The sequence below is a fragment of the Tachyglossus aculeatus genome, chromosome 4 (genome assembly GCF_015852505.1).
Source record: "Tachyglossus aculeatus isolate mTacAcu1 chromosome 4, mTacAcu1.pri, whole genome shotgun sequence".
NCBI classification, from domain to species: domain Eukaryota; kingdom Metazoa; phylum Chordata; class Mammalia; order Monotremata; family Tachyglossidae; genus Tachyglossus; species Tachyglossus aculeatus.
Window position 1 is genome coordinate 124,354,471 of NC_052069.1, and position 10,213 is coordinate 124,364,683.

The 10,213-nt window shown below is 48.8% G+C and overlaps 1 non-coding gene across 1 annotated transcript; it reads left to right on the forward strand.

Moving 5' to 3' along the window:
* The first annotated feature begins 1,846 nt into the window (after nt 1-1,846).
* Nucleotides 1,847-1,984, forward strand: LOC119927616. The gene has a single exon (XR_005450602.1). It is a non-coding gene; the product is annotated as a small nucleolar RNA SNORA7 (small nucleolar RNA).
* The last annotated feature ends 8,229 nt before the right edge of the window (nt 1,985-10,213 follow it).

The window sequence follows — 10,213 nt, forward strand, 5'->3', positions numbered from 1 at the left end:
TCCCAAGCACTTAGTAAAGTGCTCTGCACACAGTAAGCGCTCAATAAATATGATTGATTGCATGAAGCAAATTTTTCGTTTTCTGCCTCAAATATTCTCTTTTCAGGTCTTTGTGCTGATAAATGAAAGCAAGATCATATGTGTTTTCATGACACAAATTTCTCCTTTTAACACTTAAATACTTTCTTTTGAGGCCTTGAAGACCTTAGAGAAATAAAGCCTGGAGATTGTACCCAGAAAACAAATTTCCGCAATTTTCACCGCAAATGTTGTCTTTCATGACCTTGAACACCTTAGAAAAGGTAATAAAAGCTGGGGATTGTTTGTGTGAAGCAAATTTCTCTTTGTCCCACCTCAAACATTCTCTTTTGAGGCCCTGAAGACCTTTGCAAGATAAATCAAGGCTGCCGATGGTTCACGTGAAGTAAATTTCTCCTGTTGCATCACAAATACTTTCTGTTAAGGCCTTGGAGACCCTCTATAGAGAAACACAATCTGGAGATGGTTCGTGTGAAGCAAACCTCTCCTTTCACACCTCACATATTCTCTAGTCACTCTCACTTCAAAGGCCTTGAAGGCCTGAGGTGGGGGAATGCACAGGAAGTGTAACTGCATGAAGCAAACTCCTCCCTTTTTTCACCTAAATCATTCTCTTTTAAGGCCTTGAAGACACTGTATAGAGAAATACAGGCTGGAGATGATTCGTGTGAAGCAAACCTCTCCTCTCCCTCCTCACATATCCTCTGGTCACTCTCACTTCAAAGGCCTTGAAGGCTTGAGGTGGGGGAATGTACAGGAAGTGTATCTGCAGGAAGCAAATTTCTCCCCTTGGGGAACTTAGCTGAGAGGTCGAGAAAGAGGATGAGGAGGAGGACAAGAATGAGGAGTCTTTTTTAGTAGATAGCATTGATTCAATACTTCTGAAATGCAGAGCATGTTATTAAGCACTGGCAGTTGCCTCCATGACAAGAAGGGAACTGGGGGCACTGGGGCTTTAAGGCAGGAGTTAAAAGTCTAAGACAGATGGTGAAGGCAATAGGCATGGGAGTCACTGAGGGAGGGGAATCATTGTTGCTGAGCAAAAGCAGGCAAAGTTAAATTCCTTCTCACCAGTTATGTGATTTTTGAGGTTATCCTAGTGCTTAGATTGCCCCCAACAGCACTCCATGGAATGAGTGGTCTGATGGTGCTCCTGCAAGTTGAGAAGGAAATGAGAGGAGATGCAAACAATGCAGTTTCTCCAAAATAAAAACATTCCTCTAACACACCCAAATCGACCTACTGTTCAACATAAGAGGCATGAGAGAACAGCCATAGATGCCTGGCTTCTCCACTCTTCCCTACTCCTGACATTGGATCTCCACACTCCCAAACTGGGAGAGGCCTGGACTCAAAGAGCAAGAAGTTTCCAGTGCAATGGCACACTAAACTGGGGAGAGCTAAGATCTGCAGTACCTGGGACATCTGCAGTACCTGGGACCAAAACTTTCTATGCTCACTACAAAATCTCAGGTAGGGGGCTACAAAACTCCAGAGAACAATGGCGTGGGTGGACACACACATGGACATGTACACACACACACGCTTACTCATTCTGGACACACCTCCCACTCCCCTGTGAACAACACCTAGCATATAGTGAAAGGTCCCTTCTGTAGAAAATAGAGATGTACACTGAAGTTCCAGTGAGTACCATTCACTACTATGCTCTGCCCTAAGCCTCACAGTGGACACCTCTGTACCCCAGAGATCCTTCCCCTCCAAATATCTGGCCTGTAGGACTGGTATTCCGGACTCCAGTTATAACCAGTACATTGGACAGAAAATCAGTTTCTAGTACAGTGCCACCCTCTCAGGGTCACACCTGGAGAGTTTCCAGTACTCTACCAGTCTTGGCTAAGGGAGGCAGAATCAAGCAGAGGCCTACCCATTCCATTCCTAGTTTGACCAGTGGCTAGCGAGTGGAAGGCAATCTGCTACAAGTCAAAACTCACCCATGCTGGGCAGAAGTTGCATGGGAGAGAGTCGAGGGCGGAGATTCAAGTTTACTGCATGGAAGGAGGCAAGATAAACCACTTACACATTTTTACCAAGAAAACTCTGTGGATACACTACCAGAACAATTGCATATGGAAAGCGTGGCCTCCAGGGAGAGATGTATCCATGGTATCACTATGGGTCGGAAATGACTCGAAGGCATAAGACAAGTACAAAGTGTCTGCATTTTCAACTCCCTAGCCTGTGCGCTTGACTGTCAAAACAACTTATCTACTGCACCTCACTGTGACTCTTACCACTAACATCCATCTCCAAAAAATCCCCATAATTCAATTTCTCAGCAGATCATGAGGTACACAGTGACCAGTTCTGCCTTACTCCTGACCAAGCACCACCTACCTGGCTTCCCTAGAAGCCAATGTCGGACACAGAAGAGTCCCCTTTTTGGGGACTGAGGATGTGCAGGGTGATTGTGAAGGCAGGACTTTGACCCATATATAGAATTTAGGGCCCCAGGTCTTCAGTCCCATAGTCAAGCCAGACAAAACAAACAACCTGCACAGAGCCCCAGACCCATTTTCCAGAACTAGCTTCTATGTCAACATTGGCATCCTCCTCCTCATGGTTCTGTTCCCCACCCAGCTAACCCCCCCTCATCATTCACTAACACACACACACACACACACACACACTCTCTCTCTCTCTCTCTCTCTCTCTCTCTCACCCACCTGGAGTTGTGGAACCTGGCCTTAAGACACATGGGGATTAGTGAGTCCGAGTAGATGGGTTCCCCCATCTTGTCCTCTGAGGTTCACCTTTGTAGCTAAATCCTTCAGTCTCCAGCAGATTCAGTTGTCCCATAGTTGAAGAGAGAGGGCTAGGAGATCACAAACAACCTACGGTTTTTTTCTTTGTTTTTGTTTTTTGCAGATACCATTTTCCCACTCCTCCACCACACACCAAACCCATCATCAGAAGAAATTAGATGTATAGATAGACCACAGCTAACTGCGATACTCTGCCCTATTTAGACTTAGTGGCCCACTCTCAGAAACTCAACTTTGTTACTCCAAAAGAGATTTGTTCTCCAGAGACTGGAGATCCAGTGCAACTGAACAAAACTACTTCTAGTACCAAGCCTCACTGCACTGATCCTCCCAAAACACACCCTTGCTGACTGTCTTGGACAGGAATCTGCAAGGCTCTGCTTCTCAGAACAAGTGGAGCGAACACATTGATGCCACCCTGTCCTGCTCCTGACACTGTATCGCTGGAAGCTACTACCGTTGGACACAGAAAGGTCCCTTTTCCAAGGACTGAGCATATGCAGGGTGATAGTGCAAACAGGACTGTGGACACATGGGGAATTCAGGGTCCTGGGTCTTCTTCGTCCTGCAGTTGATTCCAACAGAACCAGTTCCCTGCACAGAGACTCACCCTCCAGAACCAGCCTCTGTACCAAGAGTGGCAACCCCCATGTCACTATTTTCTGTCCTCTCCTGGTTTTCCTCCTATCTTTCTCTACGCTCCTCCTCCTCCTCCCATCCCCTTACTGTAGGAGTTTCTCAAGGGTCAGTTCTTGGCCCCCTTCTGTTCTCCATTTATACTCGCTCCCTTGGTGAACTCATTCACTCCCACAGCTTCAACTATCATCTCTACCCTGATGACACCCAAATCTACATCTCCTCCCTGTTCTTTCTCCCTCCCTCCAGGCTCGTATCTCCTCCTGCCTTTAGGACATCTCCACCTGGATGTCCTTCCACCACCTAGAACTCAACATGTCCAAGACTGAGTTCCTTATCTTCCCTCCCAAACCCCGTCCTCTCCCTGTGACTTTCCCATCACCATCACTGTGGATGGCACTACCATCCTTCCCGTATCACAAGTCCACAACCTTAGTATCACCCTTGATTCTGCTCTCTCATTCACACTACATTTCCAATCTTTCACCAAAATCTGCTAGTCTCATCTTCACAACATCGCCAAGATCCACCCTTTCTTCTCCATCCAAGCCAATACCTCCTCTTCATTAGCTTTAAAGCACTCCGTCACCTTGCCCCTTCCTACCTCACCTCCCTTCTCCCCTTCTACACCCCAGCCAGCACACTCTGCTACTTGGGTGCTAATCTTCTCACTGTGCCTCAATCTTGCCTGTCTCATTCATTTATTCATTCAATTGTATTTATTTATTGTATTATTATTATTATTGTATTATTATTCATTCAATCATATTTATTGAGCGCTTGCTGTGTACAGAGCACTGTACTAAGTGCCTGGAAAGTACAACTCGGCAACATATAGAGACAGTCCTTACCCAACAATGGGCTCAGAGGGGGAGACAGACAGCAAAACAGACAGGCGTCAATACCATCAAATAGAATTATAGACATACACACATCATTAATCAAATAAATAGAGTAACAAATATGTACAAATATACACAAGAGCTATGGGGAGGGGGAGGGCGGAGGGCAGAGGGAGGGAGTGAGGGCGATGGGGAAGGGAGGAGGAGATGATGGGGGTGGGGGTCTCACCACCAGCCCCTGGCCCATGTCCTACCTCTGGCCTGGGACACCCTCCCTCCTCAGATCTGCCAAACAGTCAGTCTTCCCCCCTTCAAAGCCCTACTGAAGGCTAACCGCCTCCAAGATGCCTTCTGAGGCTAGGCCCCCCTTTTCCTCAGCTCCTCCTCCCTTTCACATCACCTCGACTCGCTACCTTTGCTTTTCCCACCTTCCCCACACCACAGCACTTATGTATATACCTATATATCTATAATTCTATTCATTTTTATTGATACCTGCTTACTTTTTGATGTCTGTCTCCCTCCCCCCCTCCCCACACGCCAAGGCTGTAAACCCGCTGTAGGCAGGAATTGTCTCTATTGCTTTATTGTACTTTCCCAGCGCTTAGTACAGTGCTCTGCACACAGTAGCCCTCAATAAATACAATGAATGAATGAATGAATAGTGGAGCTGCCACTCTCTCTCGCCCCCTGGTGGCTCCCATCTTTACACTGGGCGGTTGCGCTTCTCTACCGCCGCCTGGTGGCAGAAAGGTATAGAACTGCAGTAAGCTTGGTCTGTGAAGAACGGAAGCTGCGCCTCTCTAAACGCTGAGATAAAGAGTAGCTCAGCAGGTTGGACACAGTCCACGTCCCACATGAGACTCACAAGTCTTAATCCCCATTTTAGAGATGAGGTAACTGAGGCTCAGAGAAGTGAAGTGACTTATCCAAAGTCACCCAAAAGGGAAGCGGAGGGGTGTGGATTAGGAGCCAGGTTCTTCTGACACGCAGGTGCGGGCTGTAGCCACCAGGCGGCGCTGCTTCTCTCCCAAATGGGGATTCTGGGCTGCCGCGCCTCTCTATCGCCACCTGGTGGCACTTTGCTCCTACTTCACTCTGTAGGAGCTCTGAGGCCTGGTCTCTTCGCCAGGCCCCAAGGTCTGGTTCTGCCCCACCTGGAACTCAGAAAGCTGAGAATTCATCTGAGGGAGGCCATTCCTGTCAGAGATAGCAAAAAGCTAGACCACCTCATGGAGAGAGTGCTGACGTGGGAGTCAGAAGGGCTGGGTTCCAATCCTGCCTCTGCCACTTACTTACTGTGTAAACTTGGGTTAAGTGACATCCACTCTGTGCCTGTTTCTTCATCTGGAGGAGGGGGATTTGATACCTGTTTTCCCTTCCTTTTTTAAGGTATTTGTTAAGCACTTAATTATGCACCAGGAACGGTACTAAGCACTGGGATAGATAACCAGATAATCAAGTTGGACCTAGTCCATGTCCCACATGGGGCTCACAGTCTTTAACCCCATTTTACAGATGAGATAACTAAGGCACAGAGAAGTGAAGTGGCCTGCCTAAAGTCACACAGCAGACATGTGGCAGAGCCGGGATTAGAACCCACAGCCTCCGACTCCCAAGCCCATGCTCTTTCAACTAAGCCATGCTGCTTCTCTGGGCCACCACACGTATTATTATGCAGGAGGGGGGGGGAGCCAGCTGGTTTCTCAACAGATTTCTTTGCTCTCTCTCCTCCCCCTACCTTGTTAACTAGAGGAGGATGGTTTGGTTTGGCAGGCTGGACACTGCTGAAGAGGGCACATGGGAACTTAATCTAATTTACTGCATCAGCCTCCTTTCTGACCCCCCAACCTCCTGCCTCTCTGCTTCACTCCACTGCCCAGATTATCTTCCTACAGAAAAGTTCAGAACGTCACCTCCCTTCCTGAAAAGTCTCCAGTGGTTGTCCATCCACCTATCAAACAAAAACTCCTCACCTTGGGCTTTCAAGCACTCCATCACCTTGCCCCCTCCTACCTCACCTCGCTCTTCTCCTTCTACAACCCAGCCTGCACACTTGACTCCTCTGTGCCTTAATCTCTCCTGTCTGGCCACCAATCCCAGACCCAAGTCTTACTGGGCCTGAAACGCCCTCCCTCCTCAAATCTGCCAGACAATTACTTTACCCCGTTTCAAAGCCTTACTGAAAGCATATCTCCTCCAAGAAGGCTTCCCAGACTAAGCCTCACTTTTCCTCATCTCCCACTCCCTTCTGTATCACTGTGACTTGCTCCTTTTGCTCTTCCCCCCTCTCCCTGCCCCATGGCATTAGGTATGTATCTGTCATTTTATTTATTTACAGTGATGTCTATTTGTATTCATTCATATTTATTGAGCACTTACTGTGTGCAGAGCACTGTACTAAGTGCTTGGGAAGTACAAGTTGGCAACATATAGAGACAGTCCCTACCCAACAGCGGGCTCACAGTCTAGAAGTATTGATGTCTATCTCCCCTCCTCTAGACTGTGAGCTTGCTGCTGGCAGGGATTGCCTCTTTATTGCTGTAGGGTAGTTTCCCATGCACTTAGTACAGTGCTCTGCCCATAGTAAGCACTCAATAAATATGACAATGAATGAACGATCAAGCGGGTTTATTTTACACAGACAACTTTACCAAGTGCTTGGAAGAGTTCTACAGAGCTGGTAAACATCATCCCTGACCTCAAGCATCTTACATTCATTCATTCAATCGTATTTATTGAATGCTTACTGTGTGCAGAGCACTGTACTAAGCGCTTGGGAAGTATAAGTTGGCATCATATAAAGATGGTCCCTACCCAACAAAGGGCTCACAATCTAGAGGGGGGAGACAGACAAACAAAACATGTAGACAGGTCTATTAAGGGGTCCCTCAGTGGACCAGTGGCGGAAGCAGGCGGAATTAGAACCCAGGTCCCCCTGCCTCCGAAGATCCCCACCGCTCCGTCCCTCCCTTCCTCTCTGCCCCCGCCCCGGCACCTCGAGGCTCTCCAGCCGGTCCTTGCGGCTCTGCATGGTCCGGCTCAGCTGATCGATTCATTCATTCATTTTATCGCATTTATTGAGCGCTTACTGTGTGCAGAGCACTGTACTAAGCGCTTGGGAAGTACAAGTTAGCAACATATAGAGACGGTCCCTACCCAACAGCGGGCGATGACCTGGCCGGGCTACCGAGGCAGGTCGCCCATGGTGTCCTTGCCAAACTCCCTCCTCCAGGGCCCGGGCGCCTTTCTGCCGTGGGCCCCACCGCTGGCCAGGCTCTCGCAGCGGGTCAGCTTGCCAGTCAGCTCTCTGATGTCCCATCGCTGCTGGCTGATGGTCTCCCGCAGCTGCAGCACGGCAGCCCTCAGCTCCTCCTCAGGGGTCGGGCCATCCCCCCAGGGGCCCCCGGAGGTGACCGAGAACACGAGGCCAGTGGCCAGAAGGGCCAGCATCTCTCCAGGACCCTCCCGGGCGGGGGTCCAGCTCCAATCAATCAACAAATCAATCATATTTATTGAGCGCTTACTGTGTGCAGAGCACTGTACTAAGTGCTTGGGAAGTACAAGTTGGCAACATATAGAGACAGTCCCTACCCAACAGTAGGCTCACAGTATCAGACCGCCCCCTCCTTGCCCGGCGAGCTGGGCATGGGGGCAAAGTGGGGAGCTCAGCGGGGGTCGCTTCTTTCTCCCCCGACAACCGGACAGCTGGGCTCCTGCGCGCCAAGGCTCTAGTTTGCTGGCTCTCTGTGCCGGGCACCGTCCTGGCTGGGTCTGGCATGGCCGGGTCTTCCATGATGCATCTGGGGCTCAGGCTTCTTCCTTGGCCTTAAGGATACACGTGGTCAGGTCTCAGGGCACCCTTGCTCTGCACCCCTTCTTGGGTCAGGGGGTGCTGAGAGCAAAAGAGAGAGCAAGAGAGAACAGCGGCCTCACAATCTAGTGTTCTGCCTTGGGGTGACAAAGAATATTTACTATTCTATTTATTTTGTTGATATGTTTTGTTGTCTGTCTCCCCCTTCTAGACTGTGAGCCCACTGTTGGGTAGGGACCGTCTCTATTTTGCCAACTTGTACTTCCCAAGCACTTAGTACAGTGCTCTGTACACAGTAAGCGCTCAATACGAATGAATGAATGAACACGCCAGGTAGTCTGGATTTCCCATGACTAGAGTCTTAGCCCCTGCAAACCCACTCCCGAACACACCCACACACCCAGTTCCCCAAGGTCTTACCTTTAAGCAGGGTTGATTGGAAGACTTCTCCAGGTGGCAGAAAGAAGGTGGACTTCTGCCTTTTCCCCTCCTGCAGCCAAGTCCCTGAACACTTACTTACCCAGTGCCAATTTGGTCCTTTACCCCTGCTCTTCCTCCACTCCACCACCAACAGAGCCCGAACGGTGCATTTGACCCCAAATTTGGTCTGAGTTGAGCCAGACCACACCCCTTTAAGCACCCTCTTTGGCAAGATGGGTGGAGGAGACACAGCCCCTGCCCATTGGGAGCTTAAGTCAATCAGTCAATTGTATTTGAGCTCTGTGTGCAGAGCACTGTACTAAATCCTTGGGAAAGTATATGAGAACAATCTAACAGACACATGCCCTGCCTACAGACGAACTTACAGTCTACAGGGGGAAGCAATGACTTCAGAACAACATGGTACAAATGTGTCAAAGAGTTCAACACTACACAGCATACATGGCCCCTACTCTGAAGCAGTTTTCAGGCTACGTGATAGACATTAAAATTGAGTTACACACAGGTGGAATGGCATCTATGAGGTTGGTACATGAAGCTGTGTATGCTGAACCCCAGGTAAGCTTGAAAAGGCAGTATGAGTATACAAAAAAAAACAAAACACCGAGTAAATCAGTACAAAGAGCAAAGGGTGGCAGTATTGCATTAAGATAGCAATAGTAATTATTGAAGTTTCTTGGACAGAGCACTGTACAACAACACGGTGTGGGTGAGAGGCCTCAATTGTTAAAGGATGCCCGTGTCAGTCAGTCAGTCGTATTTATCCAGCACTTTCCGTGGGCAGAGCACAATATCACAATCAACAGACTGATTCCCTGACCACTATGAGCTTACAGTATAGAGCGGGAGATAGACATTAATAGAAATAAGTTACACATATTTCATTCGGAGCCATGATGCATGGAGGGAGAAGTCATCTGAAATCTTCTGCAGAGTATGTTCCGAGTCGGCTTCCCAGTTATTCGGTATCTATTAAATACTCAATGAATGCTGTTGGTGATTCCGTTTCTGCTGCTACAACCGCACCTCGAGTCAGTCCGTCATATTTATCGAGCGCAGAGCGCTATATGAAGTGCTTGGGAGAGTCCAATATAACAAGACACGCATTCCCTGCCCACCACTAGCTTATAGCCCCACATGGGTAGGGCTGCTGAATCCTAAATCATTCCCGGGCTTCTGGTGAACTATAATGGAGTCCCCTGGGAAATGCTATCATTATTATTAAAGGGGAAACGTATCTTGGGGTACAATAATTGGGAAGCCCAAAAAGAGAGAGTCCCCAGACAGCCAGCTGAGGTCGGCACAATGCAGCCCTCGAGGGACTTTCAGTTTTAGAGCCTTTGAGAAGTGCATGAAAGTATCACCACCCCTCCCCCGGCAACGGGTCTCAGATCCTGTGCCTGGGGGTTCACAGTCTGATATCCCGATACTAATGATTCTGGGACTGACCCACGGCGGTGCTGAATCCAACTGCACAAAGGGACACACAAAAGGTGTGTGTGCATGAAAGGGACACAAGATGGCTGAATGTGTGCCCCCTTGGGGATGACAGGGGACACAAACTTTGCAAAAGCAGCCTCTCGCCTTCTAGCGCATTTGAGGCCCAGGATGCAGTGCTGAGATTGTGGAAGGTCACTGGCCTTGGTGACTTTATG